The sequence below is a fragment of the Lotus japonicus genome, chromosome 5 (assembly GCF_012489685.1).
Source record: "Lotus japonicus ecotype B-129 chromosome 5, LjGifu_v1.2".
Classification (NCBI taxonomy): domain Eukaryota; kingdom Viridiplantae; phylum Streptophyta; class Magnoliopsida; order Fabales; family Fabaceae; genus Lotus; species Lotus japonicus.
The window spans coordinates 25,452,583-25,469,990 of NC_080045.1; positions in this window are offsets into that span (position 1 = coordinate 25,452,583).

Consider the following 17,408-nt stretch of genomic DNA (forward strand, 5'->3'; position numbering starts at 1 on the left):
GAGGGACCCAACTGGCCCACTAAGGATAGCTAGATACGTCAGGCCCAACCCTTAGCCTATAAATAGGGGTGGTTACCAATTGTAAGGGACTCTTAACTCATTTCATGAATAACAAACTTGAGATTCAGTTACACTCTCACTCTAAGCGGTTACACGCTCTCTCTCTCTAGATTATCTCACTGCAATCCTCTCACTCTAGGTACTATACCTTTTTTCTATGTTCTTGGCTGGAACATTTGGCGTCGTCTGTGGGGACCGGTAGATTTCGATTCCCAGACTACGTGGATTGCTGTTTTTGGTTGAGAGAAGTTCGGAATTTTGTACAATTCCCTCTGATTTTCGTGTTTTTGGTTGAATTTCTGGTTCACGGTTAAAATTCAATGGAGACTCGTCGTTGTCGACGCAGCGAGCCGTTGTAACAGAGGCGCGGTTCACTACCGCGTCGTGTGACGGGAAGGCCTCGTCGTGAGGAGGTTCGTCGCGAACAGCCTGAGCAACCGATTCCTCCTCCACCTCCATCGTCCTCACCTTCGCAGCAAGGATCTCCAGCACGCTAGCCGGAAGCTTCAAGAGGCGGATCGCTATTGCCTCAAGCTCCGATCATTCTCAGAGATTGGAGACGTTTGGTCCGCAATGTTGACAATATACGGCAGCAGAATGATTACTTGCAAGAGCAATTGGCCACGATCAGCGCACCATGGCCCTTCGCCATGTGGGGAGTTGACCTGGTCGGGCCCTTCCTGGCAGGTCACAGATGAAGTTCATTCTTGTGGCAGTGGATTACTTCACAAAGTGGATAGAGACGGAACCCCTTGCAAGTATCACCGCAGCCAAAATCTTGAACTTTTATTGGAAAAGGATTGTGTGCAGGTTCGGGGTCCCGAGGGCGATCATTTCAGACAACGGAACGCAAATTACAAGTAATCAGACAAGGGAGTTTTGTGAGGAAATGAGCATTCAGATGAGCTTCTCCTCGGTGGAGCACCCCCAAACCAATGGCCAAGCGGAGTCGGCAAATAAGGTGATCTTGCGGGGTTTAAAGCGTCGACTCTCTGAAGCAAAAGGGGCCTGGCTAGACGAACTCCCGGTCGTGATATGGTCTTACAACACGACGTCGCATTCAACCACCAGGGAAGTGCCTTTCAGGATGACATACAGGGCGGACGCCATGCTACCAGTAAATATAAACAACAGCCCATGGAGGACGGAGCCGCGGCTCGAGGGCGTGAACTCCTCAGACATGGCGGTAGAGCTGGACGTGCTGTCTGAAACCCGAGAGGACGCTCGTGTCAGAGAAGCAGCGATGAAGCAGCGGGCTGCGACAAGGTATGACACCAAGGTTCGCCCGCGGGCGATGCAAGAGGGAGACCTGGTTCTCAAGAGGCGGACTGGAAACGTGGGGAACAAGTTGAGCCCAAGTTGGCAAGGCCCTTATAGAATCTTGAAAGCATTGGGGAAAGGGGCCTACCACCTTGAGAGCTTGGATGGGAAGCGAGTGTCACGATCTTGGAACGCATCGAACCTGCGGTATTACTACAGCTAAGGATTGAAGAAAGGATCAGCTTTGTGCAGTGGCGATCAAGGGAGCGAGACTCATGACAAATGCAGGATTAAAAACAAAGACATGCTCTTGTTCTCCGTCTCGGGAGTTTGTTGGCTAAAACGTCTAAACTGTAAAAACAAAGACACGTTCTTGTTCTCCATCTCGGGAGTTTGTTGACTATAACGTCTGATTGAAAATACAAAATTTGTATCAAGCGATTTCTATCAAACTGAATTGCAGCGAGTGATAGGTGGGAAAAATTCCCTGAAGGTGGCGATCCCAACATGACCTTGATGTCTGGGGATCGCTCCGGCAAAACCTGACGTTGCTCGCCGTCACCCGTTGACGATGTGTGCGGATAAGCTTCTTATCCAAAAAGCCTCCCCGAAATATGGGCGAGCATTTCTAATTAGGATAAGCCTTGGGCAACCCACATGGCCATTGGGACCCCAACCACCATAAGTCCTCGCCAGATAAAACTGGCAAGGCCACACCTGATCTTACGGGAAAAGCGTGTGAACAAAGTCTCAGTTCAAAAGCTGAGCAAAAGTCCTAGTTAAGCCTGGCACACCACCAATGTCGTCAAACGTAATTCAGATCTAAGAACAAAGCGCAGGAAATAACGCAGAAGGGACACTAGAAGTTTCGAACATCAAAAATAAATTTAAAATAAAACCAAACTAATTAATTCGGATTGAAAAATACATTGTCTAGGCCCAGCGGGCAAAAACAGTACTTGCATTATAATTACTAAAAAGCGGTTAACACTACATTCATTTTTCTATTCCGCGGCGTCCTCCAAGTCAACGTTGGCAGTCTCTGGTGGATCTTCTGAACCTTCCAGCCCGGTTCGGGTAGCCTTCTTAAAAATTCTCATAGGGCCAAGGTTGGCGGAAGGATGAAGGAACTTAACTTGAGCTTTGGCAATGAGGAAGCTACGCACGCGTTCTTAGGTCGCTGCTTGGGCAGCTTCTTCCTTCATTTTCTTCTTAAGGGCTTCGGCTCGGACATCCACCTCGGCTGCGAGCCTACCTTTGGACGCCAGGTCCAACTTGGCCTCAGCTAGGGCCTTACTCTTGCTCACCAACTCGCCACGCAAGGAGGCGATTTCCTTGTCTTTGGCGGCCAGAGTTTCTTCTAGGGAAGCAGCAATGCTTCCTTTGGCGGCAAGGTCCCGCTGCAGTTCCTGGACGCGGATCTCGAGTTTCTCTTCCTTCTCATTGGCCTTGATCAGCTCCAACTTCACCTTTGAGACCTTACCAAGCATTTTCTTCATCTTGTCCTCTTAAGCCACCAGTTGGTCGGCCAGTTTAGTGCAAGTCTTGTTGGCTCGGAGGTTGTCAGAACGAAGCTTCTCCACTTCTTGGCGAAGTTCAGCGACCCCAGCAAAGTGTTGAGAACGCTGGGCCACCTGGGCAAACAAGCACCCTGCATGGAGGAGACTTGATACGGCTTCTTGGGCCACGTCTTGTGAGTCCTGATTCGAAGCCTCCCTCAATTTCTCTAGGTAGGGGTGAGAGAGGAGGAAAGCAAAGGGATCACTGAAAAAACCGGCAGGTGGGCCCTTCAGACGGTCCGCAGAAGGACTTTCTTCTTCACCGCCCGCCACGGGGAGATCAGAAGCTGGTGGGTCATTGATGGTTTGATCTTCAGGACGGAAGGAAAGCGGCGATAAGTTCCGACCCTCCGGCGGAGCGACGACAGGAGGGGCGGTGGGAAGTGATGAGGCTCCCGTCTCGCCAGGTCGAGGAAGGGGCCCGAACTTTTGAGTAGGCGCTGGGGAGCCTTGGACACCGTGCAGAGAGGGGTGCATGATAACAGACTCGAGCGCAGCGGGTTCTTCACCCGAGTTTCTCCTCTTGGGCGAATAGTCGTCAGAGGCGCTCGCCTCGCCAGAAGCACTCGTCGGCGATCGTTTTCTTTTTCCCTCGGTGTTGGCGGAGGGAGGCATTCTAGCGTTCCCAGAAGTAAAGGCACCCAAGAGCTCGGTGGTGGAGAAATTCGTATTCCCTGAAAGTCAAAGGCAAAGTTGTGAGAAGCGGAGAAGTCAAAGGGGAACGTAAAATAAGCACAAAAGGTGACCTAATCGCGGCAGTAATTTGGAGCCCGGAGGGGCGCTGAGTAGCTCGGCGCAGTTGAGGGGGGGAAGTCGAGAAACGAGCCCAAGGGCAAACATCTCCTTAGCGGGCAAGGACGCTTTGAGGAGATCGACTAAGAGACGAGGACACTCGGTCCAATAAAATTGAAAAAGGGTGGTTCCGTCCTTTCGTGTAAATGATGTGGGGTAGGCTGGGTGAGCGACTACCCGAAAGTACCGGCGAACAAGACAGGGTTCGGAGTCGATCCAGTAAGGGCCAAGACGTTCGCGGCCTGAGCGCGGCGACAGCAAAATCCAGCCGCGAAGTCGCAGAGATTGGGGATCCACCTCAAAGAAAAAGAATAAGAGGGCAGTTGAAGGAACGACGTCAATACTCTCACAGAGGATTTCGAAACATCTCAAGTAAACCCATGCATTGGGATGTAACTGGCAAGGGGCAGCGTTTATATCGCTTAGCGCCTGGCTAAGGAACGGAGAGAAGGGGATTTTGATTCTAAGATCAAGAAACAGGTACTCGTATATGAAAAAGAAATGATAGTACTTGAAATCATTAACCGCGCAATGCTGCCACGGGCGGTCTCGGCTTTGACAGCTTGTGGTACGGAGGAGGTTCTCGAATAACGGGGTGTGGCAAAGCCCATCGGCCTTGCGGGCAAGGTCGGTAATAGAGTCGTCGGAGGAAAATTCTGATGGCTGGTTAAGAATCTCTTGGTCAGGAGCATCCTAAATCGAGGGAGGAAGGGTAGGGAAGGTCTTGAGACGGTGAGCCTTTATCTCCTCCACGGAGGAAAGAGCTCTTATTGAAGAAGTTTCAGGGTAACGCTTTGAAGACATCGTGAGAGAGGAAGGAACGGGAAAACGCAAAAGCGAAATAAGGAAACAAGGCGGGAATGATGAGACTCACCGGGTGGAAGTCGTGCAGGGAGGAGCAAGGAAGTCGGAGACGGCAGGGCAGTCGTGAGGAACCGGCAGGGCAGTTGTGAGGAACCGGCAGGGAACCCGGGGGGAGGACAGAAGTAAGGAGGTGTAAAAGCTTGAGAAGAATGTGGAAGTTGCTGATAGCAAGAAGAGTGGAATTAATAATGCAAGGAGTGGAAGGACGTGTGTAAAGATAAGTGGAAGATCGTGCCCCATGATGACAAGGTGAAATGATTACTTCGAGGAAAGAAACACGGATTTTGGGGAAGTGGGAGCGGCGCATTAAATTAGAAGTCACAATGGCTGATTGGTTTAAATTCAAATTGGCAGGCTTTATGAAGATTTGAGGGATGTTTCAAGGGCAGCGGTTGAGATTCTGCAGATTTGCTGACATTTGCATTTCCTCAGCATATTACATGCGGCCTACACGCGTCAAGCCACCATGATTCGCGGTGATCGCGGTAGCAGCTGGGCGAGCAAGTCAATCGGAGTCGCCACAAGCCCACTCGTGGACTTGTGGACTCGAAGGAGTCTCTCAAGAAAGTCAAAATTTAGCTTTAGTTTTATTTACCACGCCATATTGGCGACCTATCTTGTACACTAGCCTTGACATTAGTTAGTTTTTCTTATGCTTGTCGCCTTTGATTTAAAGACACTCTTAGCTCACATGCTTTGTGCTCGGTGTCTTGTGGACTTTGGACTGGGCAAGACCCCAGAGGCCCTCGCCCAGGGATGCTCGCTCAAAGGCGATGCACAAGCCAAAGGTATGGGCCTCCTCCGAGAGGCCCAACCGGCCCACTAAGGACAGTTAGATACGTCAGGCCCAACCCCTAGCCTATAAATAGGGGGAGGTTACCAATTGTAAGAGACTCTTAACTCATTTCATGAATAACAAACTTGAGATTCAGTTACACTCTCTCTCTAAGCGGTTACACGCTTTCTCTCTCTAGATTCTCTCATTGCAATCCTCTTACTCTAGGTACTATACCTTCTTTCTATGTTCTTGGCTTGAACAATGTTATCATATAACATCATGCTATAAATCAAAACATGTTATAAATACATAAACATGTTATCAAGCCATCACGTTATATCAAGCATCATGTTATCACATAACAATAAACTGAATCGTTGGAAATTGAATCAAAACAATATATATATATATATATATTCACGAGAATACATATAACATGTATGTCAATTCAACCAAAATCATACATAATGAATTAATCCACATTTAATCTTCATTATATAATCAATATCCCTATCAATCACGTGAATTCATATCAAAAAGCTTTTGATTTCTAATTAACGTAAAAAGAACAACATTTGAATTCGAAACAACTTTGAAATTCATGTTAAATCATAAAGTTTCTTTTCAACTAACGTGAAAACAAAATAGTATTTCAATATGATTTTCAACTAACGTGAAAACAAAATAGTATTTCAATATGATTATTAAGTGATGATATATTGTTCTCGGTACATGATTTTGGAATCAAAACAATGGAATAAAACAAACCCAAAACATGTTTTGCAAGTAAGGCTCTGATACCACTGAAGGGAATCATGCGGTTGATTACCGCAGCGGAATAAAATTTCCTATATTAGAAGATCTTGCAAAATGCATGTTTCAAAGTTCATGTTGCAATCAAACACATAAAGGGGTAATAAGAATTGCCTCTTGAAGACAGTTTGGGAAAATAAGGCACTGGTAGCCTCGTCTCTACAGAAGTCCAAGCGAATTCTCCCACTAGATCTCCCTTGTGGCTCCTTGTACTAGCAGAGGTAAGAGTGTGTAATTTTCTGATCTAGGGTTTGAGCATCTCATGCTCTATTTATAAGCACCCACAAGGAGGCTAACCCTAATTCTTATTGGAGTCTTATTGGGCTTATCCAATAGGCTGGTCCAATAAGACAAATTTTCTAGTGGGCTAATTCTATGTGTGTGACCATATAGGTCTCTCTTACATATTTAGGTTGTAATATTTAAATATAAATATTAAGCTACTAGTGCATATACCAACATAATCTCTCTTAATAATTAACTCCTGACCATGCATTGAAAGTTTTTCAATTCCCACTGAAGTGAAACACTATAGAGGCTCCAAAATTTTAGAACCCATTTCCATAGCCAATAGCTACAATAGAAAAAAAATCTACTTTATTATATTGTGGCAAAAAAAATCTAATAATACATTATCTAAGCTAACGGCAACATAAAACTTAAACAAAGATTCATCCTAAATGTGCCTGGTTCATGCTACTTGTATAAAAGATTTTTAAGAAGCTCTTATTGGGAAAGAACATTTTTCCATAAATTATGTACCAAAAAACTTAGTCAATACAACTTGTTGAAAATGCTTTAACATAACCCCAGCACATACCTGCAACAATACATAATGAACAGAGACACAAAGAAGTCCATTCCATAAGAACTTGATAAAAAAAATATGACCGTAAAATCAACGAGAATCTCCAATCATTTTCATAGAGCTCGGAGAAGTTACCTACTGAAAAAACCCAAATCTTTGGAAGGCTTAACAGTTATGACGTCATCAACTCTGATAGCCATGGCAGAAAGGAGGCAATTTGGAAGGCAAGGAGGATCAGGAAATAATGAAGCAAGAGTTGATACAGCAAGCTACATACCTAATGGACCTTAAATAGGAAAAAAAGAGGGGGAATGGCTCCATCTCTAAATTGAATTCAGGAGTCTTCTCCAGTAATGGTGGTTGATGTATCTGATAGCCCATCTCTAGTAGAGAGAGAGAGAGAGAGAGTTATGGCTGAAAGCAGTTGAAAGGTGGAAAATATGAGTTTCTTTGGGAGGCTGCAGATAGAAAGAGTGGGAAAACCCAACGTATTTTCGGCTCCATTAAATGGCAATTGAACCACACGCTTATCCAACAGACTGGGTGGAGAATTAGAAGGACTCAGTCAATGAGATTTTTTCGGTTGGAAAAAAAGGAGGAGATGAAACAGCAAAGAAAAATAGATAGAGGAGAACACTAGGTCAGGATAATTAATATTGGGTGAGAAGTTGTTGGTTTTAATTTAAATTAAAATTTGAAAATTCGAAATGAGTGATTAAAGTGCTTTTCGGTTAGAGCACATGGGGTGGGGTTCAATGTGTGCCGTTTAGATAGAAGGGAGATGAAGGAAAATTATGATTTGCATTAATGGTTAATTCTATTGTGGCATCAATTAGCAGTTGGTAGTTGGAGAGTTAATGAGGCCGAGTGAATGGGGAGGGAAAAAAGGATGGAGATAGTAGGGGAAGAGAGAAAAGGAAGAATGGATAATTAAAAATGAATAAAATAATCAAGATGAGTCAGGTGGCATGTTGTGATTAAAAAAGTTAGAGAATAAAATATTGCAATTTATTATAGGACTGACAACACATCCTAATAGTCTCTTGAAAAGTTACTGCTTTAATATATATATATATATATATATATAACTTATGAAGATGATATATAACTTTAGTATTTAATTTGTTATTTATACGTGAAAAGAGTAATAAGTTTTATTAGTTAATTATTAAAATTCATCAACTCATGATTAGTAATTAAAATTAAAATTATTATTTTAATTTTAACATATAAGTATTTGAAATTTTTTACAATTAGTTATAAATGTAAAATTTATTTTTACTATATATTTTAATTAATGTAAAGGTAGTCAATTAAAATTATTATTATTATTAAAAATTTGTACTCAAGTTATAATTGATGGTTAAAATTTAATCAATAATAAAAATTATTTTAAAATATGGGAAATTGAAAAGTTTAACAATTATTAAGTAATATAATTAATAATAAAGTAGATGTAGTTTTGGTTTTGGTTTCATGGGGTGGTTTTGGTTGTTTCTTCATGGTTGTGATGTACTTCTCCCCTATTTCAAGAGAGGGTTGTTCTCTTGAGTTTTCTCTTATTCAATAAATATGTTTTGTTGTAAAAAAAAAAGTAGATGTAGTTTTAATTTTTTTAGTTTTTTATTTAATTATCTAATGTATTTAGTACAAAAATAAAGTAATTAATGCAAAAGTTCAAGTGTGCTTTACATATATTTTTAAAACTAAATTTCAAAATAAGTATTTACAAAAAGCATTAAACCATTAACTAATTTCAATATCTAACATGTTTATTTTATTTAAAAGATATTAGTTTGTGCTATTTTTGTATCTTTTATATTTTTTCAACCTTAGGTTGATAAAAAAAAATCGAAAAAGGAGAATAATATATATAAAAGGATCTCAAATCAGTACAATACATGCTAACTTAGAGTCTAGTCAAATAGAAAGCAAAATACATGCTAACCTTAGGTTGATAATTAATTGAAATGAAAATAAATAAAAAATCAATTAATCTTTCCAGTAATGTAGAACTCAAGTCAAATATTCTGTTATATATATATATATATATATATATATATATATATATATATATATATTTTGTCAATTTTTTTTCCAATAAGTCACACGTAAGTGACTCCTTTTCCTTTTCTTTAATTTCTTTCCCTTTTTTTTTCATTTAGGAAGATGAATATAATCTTAGTAATTGTTAGATAAACACAAAAGGTATAATATACACATCAACTTAAATTTTTATCACTGTTAAGCCGATAAATAACTAGTTAATTAAACACATAATTTATCTGGGTCTTACACAAGGCACGTGCACTGGCAATCTGTCCCCCACGTGATTTTTTTACTTTTCCTAGAGCAAGAGCATTGGACCTCAATTTATTTTATCATCAATAGAGAACTTTGTCATTTGAGTTGGAATCCCATATTTTCTGAACCTGGTCTTGGAGCATTGTTTCGTAGAGTTTGTAAGAAGTTATCTAGTGCTATTGTTCCAGGTTTTTTCTTTTTTTACGTTTGATTATGTCCTCCCTAGCCATGCTTGGCTTATCTTATACTTTGAGTGAAGTAAACCTTAGCTTTGATTATATTTTGAACTTCTAAGTTTCTTATATGACTAGTATAGAACCCGTTTGTCCGTGCGATGCACGGATAATTTATTACGAACTGAACTGTTAATTACAATTATTGGATATTTGATCTTTATGGTGTGATATAAGTGATATAATTTATTATTACCTCAAATGTTATTATCTTATTTTAATGTTTAAATGTTTATTTGTTATAGTATGAATTGGATGAGTTTCAAATGTTAACTGTGTTTGACACTCTCTCGATGTCTTCTTTAGCGCAAACCCCATGAGAGTTTTGTATACTGTAACTCTAATGTAATTAAGACTTAAATATGTTTCCAGTCCCTCGAAAATTAGGCTGATTTGGTTTCTATCCAAGTAGGTTATAAACAAAGTACATCAATAATATGGCAAAGAGAAATATATCTCGTTACTGTGCAATGCACGGGAAATATATTCAATAATTCATTCAGACTAATTTTGTGATAAACGCACGAGTTATATAATCATTTGTCATTTCAAATAAATTAACTGTCATTTTTATCTATCACTCATAACATTTTCTATTTATTATAGATGACATTGTACCCTTACTTTATGAGTAATATTTATTGAAGGTATTCACTTAATAATTTTTACATATTTTGAATTTGACAAATTAATTAACCAACGCTTTGCGGTTTGGCCACATGGTCTTTATCTTTAAGGAACTTCTTCACAGTTTTGAATCATAAATTTAGGGAAAACAAATCCACTCGAAGGGCAAATCTGGTGTTATAAATTTTCCGTAATGCATGAGGTATAGGGAGGGACCGAACCCAATTTGTGAATCCAGTGTAGGAAGTCTCTTACTCAAGACAAAATAAAGGGGGGGGAAGATATTTGCATGATGAAAAATTTATTATCCACATATTTGAGATTTTTATAAATTCAGTAAACAAATAGGAATGTCTCTTTTTTTTCGAAAATAATATATATATATATATATATATATATATATATATATATATATATATTGTTGAGAATCAACCTCTCTCAATATGTACATGAATATCTTTTATATAAGATAATTTCTCGTCTTTAGCTCTAATAAAATAAACAGATTAACAAAAATTTATTTTGCAATGCATTTGAAAAAACTATAAACATATTATAGCTTAAATTTAAAATAAACCTAAACCATATTAAGTACCAGTTTAAAAAACACTGCAAAAATATCACATAAAAATTCAAACAAAGGACAGAATTAGAACAAAATGTAAACTAAATATCTCATTTGTGTTTAGTGCCAGATAGTTATATACACATCAAGAGTTTATCGAAGGTTGGAGTTTTTAGAGTAGAGAAAGTCTTGTTGCATTTTGACATGATCTTACACTTTAAATAGATGATTTTGCATCAAGGAGATTATTTTGTAAGAGGGATTATGATTTTTGACATTTTGATATGTTATTATGTTTTTGGGAAGAGGGATTATGATTTTAAAGGCTATAACAAAGTATGGGTTAGATCAAGTTTGGCGACTAATAAATAAAGGAATGTTGCAAACATTTCGAATTTGCTGTCTAATATTTGATGTCTAATGTAATAGTAATAGTGATGAACAAAAATAGATATAGATAATTAACTGAAGTTGTTAATAAGATCTTAGGGAAACAAATTCTGGGTTATATTTGTATTCAATTTTAAATTTAAATTTTTATTAGACATAAAAACAATTTTTTAAAAATCGTGATATAGGTAATAAGTATAAATTGTAAAAGTTATAAATTAAATGAACAACTGCTCAACAATATCTCCTTGTAATGCATAAAAACCAAAGACATACAGATTCCTGAAGATTTCAGTGAAAGATAGATAATATGGCATTAAATGAAATGTGGCATTCCAATTCATACACCAAAAAGACCTAATAATAGTAAATAACAGAAGATAGAGACAAAATAGACCTAAGATGATGTCTCATTCATGAACTTTGATACGCTTAGCAGATTACTCAACACCTGCACTAAAAATGGGTCCTCTTCCAAAATCTAAGAAAAGCCAAACCACTCAGCATAATTTTGTCTACCTTTCCAAATTCTCTTTTATTTTATTATTTTATTCTAATAAATTAAAGACCTCAAACCTTGCTCAGTCCTACCTTATCAACTATTTGAGGCTAAAAAAAATTGTAGCAAGTGTATTCCATACCCAAATTAGGTTCTTTCTTTTTAACCTCTCTAAACTTGAAGGCTGGATCAGAGGAATAACATAATTCTTGACACATTTGGTACATTTTGTTTTCTTTTGAAAGTTAGTGATGTGCAATCACTAATAATATGATATTCTTAAAGTTTACCGTGTTTACTGCTCTGTAGTGCTAGTAGTTCTCCATATCTAGTCTTATGGTCATGCTTTCAAAGACACAATTCCTAAATCTCCTAAAAGAAGATAAATCAAAACAAAATAAAAACCAAGGCGTCAACTACAATTACAAACACCGTCAAAGAAGATAAATAAGAATGATTAGAACATGGACAATCTTTCCACGATAATCTCATGTTCTCCACTTCTCAATAACAAACTAAAAACATTGAACTACATCAGGTCTAACGTATAATAAAGCCTTTATTTTCCCAAAAATTATGTTTTTCAATTTCCATAAAGTGAAGCACAACTGAATAAGATGAACTTCAATGCTTCATTAATTAGGAAAAAATTTCGTACAGAGAAAAATGAGGGAAAAAAGATGTTCCTCAGTGGCCTTCTACCTTTTGAGATTCCTTTGAGGAGGCATCTTTGAGATATAGACCCAATCGACAATGTTAACCGCATAACAAACTGCTCTATATCATCAGGATTCATTAGCCTTCAACTATCACCTAGAGTGCAGAGGGGGATGAGAACTATAAAAAGCAAAGGAAGAAGCTAGAGTGATGGAGGAGGAGAGGAAGAAGAAAAGTACTGCATATATATAGAAAAGTAGAATTGGTATTTTGGGGAAGCCATTGATATAACTTAGACAACAAATTAATACAAAATAACTAATCTCAGCATTGATAACTTTTCAAACTCCACAATTCACAAAAACAACACATCAAACCACTACTTATAGAGACCAAGGTACAACAGGTGGAATTCATGTGATTGATTCAATCTAACACAAGCATTGGTACACAAAACTCACAAATATTAATATAAGCATATAAATGTGGCATTCGAACATGGAGACTGACATGTAAAATGTATGGTTTGTTAAGCCTAGATCTTGGCAAAAGAACATCATGAACAAATTTATCAATAAAACAGGAATGAGAGAAAGCATTAACATTGTCTTGGCACTGAAGGAATGTAAGAACTAAGAACATACACTTATCAAAATTAGAAATCTATAAAAAAAAAACAATCTGAGGGGGAAATCAATAAATAAATACATTTCAACATATAGAAGATAGCCAGCCTCACCAGTCTTTTCTGGAGTAGCATTTTTGGCCTTCTTAGCATAAACTGGAGTTTTTAAAGCAGACTCATTGGGTATCTTTTTTTCCCTAATCCACCTATCATAAATGGTTAGATTTTTACTCCCAAAATGAATTGCCATTTCACCATTCTAAAATTTTGGTTTTTGATTCCATCATAACAATAAGCATTATTCTTAGCATTAACAACTTTGAGCCTAATCAGTTCATAAAAAGATACCAAATTTCCAAAAATTAAGAGCAACACCACAACATGAAACAGAAAATCAATGATGTAAAATGGCTGAAATAACAAAAAGAGAAGAATACAACAGCAATAAAAAAGATGAAATCAAGAGAGGCAGCAGACAATGAATATTGTCAAGAGATAAATAGCGACATCAACACCGTCATCGCTGCCCCATAATCTGTTCCTCACTCCCTCACCTCCTTTACTCTCGTCATGTATACAATTCTGAAAGTAGCAGATGCATAAAGAGAGTAGATAAAAGACTGTTAGATTTCAAAATTCACTTCATTTGAAAATGAGGCAATGGCTTGAAATGTACGAACTCAGCATTCATGGGAGAAAGCAGATGTCACATCAAACATAAAACTCATAATAGGACAGTAAGTGTTCCTTCACACACCAATTTAGAATTTAATACACAATGCAGAAAAGATGGCAGTAAGTATACTAATGAGAGAACATAATGCAATGACTATTAAAGGATCTACCAGGGGCAAAAAAAAAACGACATAGCAGGGAAAACAAAAAAGAAAGTTGAGGCATACTTTTCAATGGATTCAGTCATACTGCAAGTTGATTTTTTATATGTCACCAACTTTTCACATCATCATCATCATCATGCATATGCATCCCATTGAAAATTAAAAGCTATAAAAGAGGAATAAGTAAACAAAATCAGGGAACAGATTTGATTTCACTCATGATGCCTCATTCTTTCCTCATTCTCATCACTATCCATGATAAAGGTAAGCATAATATAAAAGAGAAGGGATGAGGTTACACACTTATATTTCATTTGAAGCCCATAATGCACTTTTCTTTATTAGTAATGTATCAGAATAATGAAAGACAAACTGGAAGGGGAAAAACAACTCATAATTTTAGGTAGTTCCATTACAATTAGATGCTTCACCTTACCTGCAAAAACTCAAGAAGAATTCATGCTTCCTAAATGCACAACTTCACACATTTTATTAACAGATGCCATGCAAAATACAGTTTAAAAAAACCTAACTAAACCCAAAGGTAATGCATAATACTTTTAATTCTTTTATGTGGTGAACTATCAGTAGAAAGCAAACAAAATAATCATTTAGAGACATGAGATAAAATGGCAAGGGAAAGCAACTCATATAAGCATATGCAGTACCTTTCACCATCCTCACAAAAACTCAAGAAGACTTCATGCTTCCTCAATACATAACTTCAAATCTTTGGAAGATTAGCAATGAAATTTTGCCTTTACTCCCACACCAAAGCATGAATGTAGCATATATCTTTATGAAGTTCACTGTAAGGTTTCACAAAGTTACAATCCAAACCAAAAGATTAAGGAATGAAGTCTTTGTAGTTAAGAGTGTAAGTTCAAAGTTGCCATTTAAAAGAAATAGCTAATTGTATTTAGTCTATTGATGTTTTCCAGACACCGATTTTGAAAATACAATTAATATACTAATACGAAAAAGCAAAGAGATTGTATGTGGCTAAGGCTAAGGCACAGTTTTGAAAATACAATTAAGATACTACTACGCTTAGCAGCAACCAACCATTCTGCCTTCAGTGATTTGAAAACTAATAGACCAGTTGGTAAATGTCAAAACAATCAGTTTGTGCAAGAGGATTCATACTGTGTTGGTTTTCATTATGGTAATGTCAAATGTTTTTCATTTTCAAATCTCCTTAAAAATGCCTACACCACAATGTGACTTAAAGTTCTTTGAAACACATTTCTAGCAAGACAACTAAGAGAATGACAAAATGATAAATGAAAAACATTAAAAAGAAACTAATCTTTACCAACTAAACTTAAATTAATTAATTGAAGTTAAATAAATTCTAAACCATAATGTAGATGTAATATTAATGTCAAAAATACATAGATAAACCAGGTATTGTAGTAAGTAAGCATACATGACTAATCCAAGAAAACACCTCCAAATGTTGGCAGGGAGAGACATCCACGAAAACTGACTTTGCCCTTTCAATTAAGTCCCCACATACCAGCACTTGCAAAAAATATGCACCAGAATAAAGTATCTCAGGAGCCAATTAAAATAGCATTCCATGGCGAGAGAAATGAATAACATTGTGTAATGCGGTTAATAGAAAGATACAGCATGCATGATCACTCAGATTGGAAATACATGATCACTGAATTTTTACCATTTGAGGCAATCAGATTGGAAATACCAGATTGTGTTACAGGTGCATACCAGTCCCAGAATCTAAAATGGCACAAACCTTATAGCACTGCAACGTTTGTAGTGTCAAAACCAGCAAAAAAACCACAGGAAAATAGGTATTAGCAAGGAGAAAACAGTACACATAGCCAGAAGCCATCAACAAACCCGCAAGACTCTCTTCCAAAGGCAAAACAGCACAACCCCAACACTCCAGAATCTGGAAATGACAGAAAATACCAGAGGAGACCAGAATTACAAATATCCCAAAGTAATTATTAAAGTAATTGGTGGAAGGAAACAAAGAATATAAGGAGAAACATTGCAAATAGAAACTTTAAGTGAGAGAAGTATCTCATCTTTGGGAATGGCTAACCCCACCTAAAACAACTCCCCATGTCATTTTTGCATACATTCAATTCTTCCCTCTCTGCTTAAATGCCCAGAAAGCAAGCGTGAAGATGAACCTGCAATATGATAATAAAATGACATAAAAATTGACCTCCCATTCCACAGCAAGAAATAGTGAAATAAAAGCACACAATCATATTAGTGAGTGAGATAAAATAGAAGAGGAGGGTTTCAAAGCAGAAAGATTGGGATATGGGAATGGTGAGAATGAGACTTCACAACATGGGGTACTTATAGCCAAAATTTGAAAGTGAACTGACAACATCAGACCTCACTATACTGATTGAGAAATCTCTTTTAACACATTGGAGTTGTACGAAATATATCAAAAAAAAATGAATAAAATGAATGAGGATTGAGATTGAAACTGACCATTTGATAGAGTATTCAACCTCTGTTGATGCATTCAATCATAGTAGTTGGGTTCTCGTGAGGGAGGATGACGAGTGAATAGTTGACCATTTAAGGTGTCGATCCAGGATTGGTTCTACCATAATCGGCGGCAACGTTGGCTTCACGCACACTCAAGCTGCGGCCGAAAGCAATACCTCATCAGATCAATCAGAAGACTCTATTGTTGGATTGGTGAGAAGTAGGTTGAAAGAGGAAGGCTAACACGGAAGCACACCTAGGGTTTGAGATTGATGTGGATGAAGGGAAAGCTGTGAGAGAGAAAACTCAAAATCAGAAGATGAATGGTACGGTGGAGTAGGTAGAGAGGGAGAGAACACACGCGATTAGAGAGCTAGGTTTGATGAGAGATAGTGATTAGCAGTGTAGAAGGAAAAACGACGTCGTTCTTCCTTTGTCGAGTTGAAAAAAAAAAAACAGAAGAAAGTAAAAAGCAGGGCACGTGTCAATGTGTAATTGGCGGTTATTTAACTGCAGTAGTGAAAGAATAAGAAGTAGTAGATTTGAGTTTCCTTTGCATGGTTCGTTTCAACTTCATTTTCTGTCCAATACATGAACTCATAATTCATATATGATTTGAGCAAACCCAGCAGCATACATGTTTTGTTTCTTCCTTTCTTTCTTTTTAATTACTAATTAGGGTTATACGGAGCTTCATCTTCTCACTGAGCTCAACGACATCCCGAGCAAACTCCAAACAGCGGGGATACTTTGAACTTTGAAGTAGTATTTTGAAAAAAAAATTCTCAGGCAAAACAATGGCCAAGAAGAAATCATTTTTTACCGTGGTAGATTTCAATAGGAATAAACTGAGAACATAGTGGAGAGGAGAACTAATCATATAAATAAATATTAATTCACAGATAGGACAAATCAACAAACTTCCACCAATCAAAACCACCACAAAGACCACACTAAGGGAACGTGTCTCCTTCAAAACTTCATAGAAAAAACTCATAGTGAACAATTTTAATAAAATTTAAAATTATAATATGACCATATCCGACCTTAGTTGTTGGAATTTGGAACTCTGAAAAACTATTTTGTAAGGCTACACCTCAGCGGAAGTTCTCAAACCATTTTTTATTTATAAAATAATTAATTCTAAGATTTTATTTTTTATTTTTTATTTTTGTTAAAATATAAATGTTTTAAATGAGTTGGCAGACTATTCAAACGTTTGCAAAATAGTTGTCAAAGAAATTAAATATATAT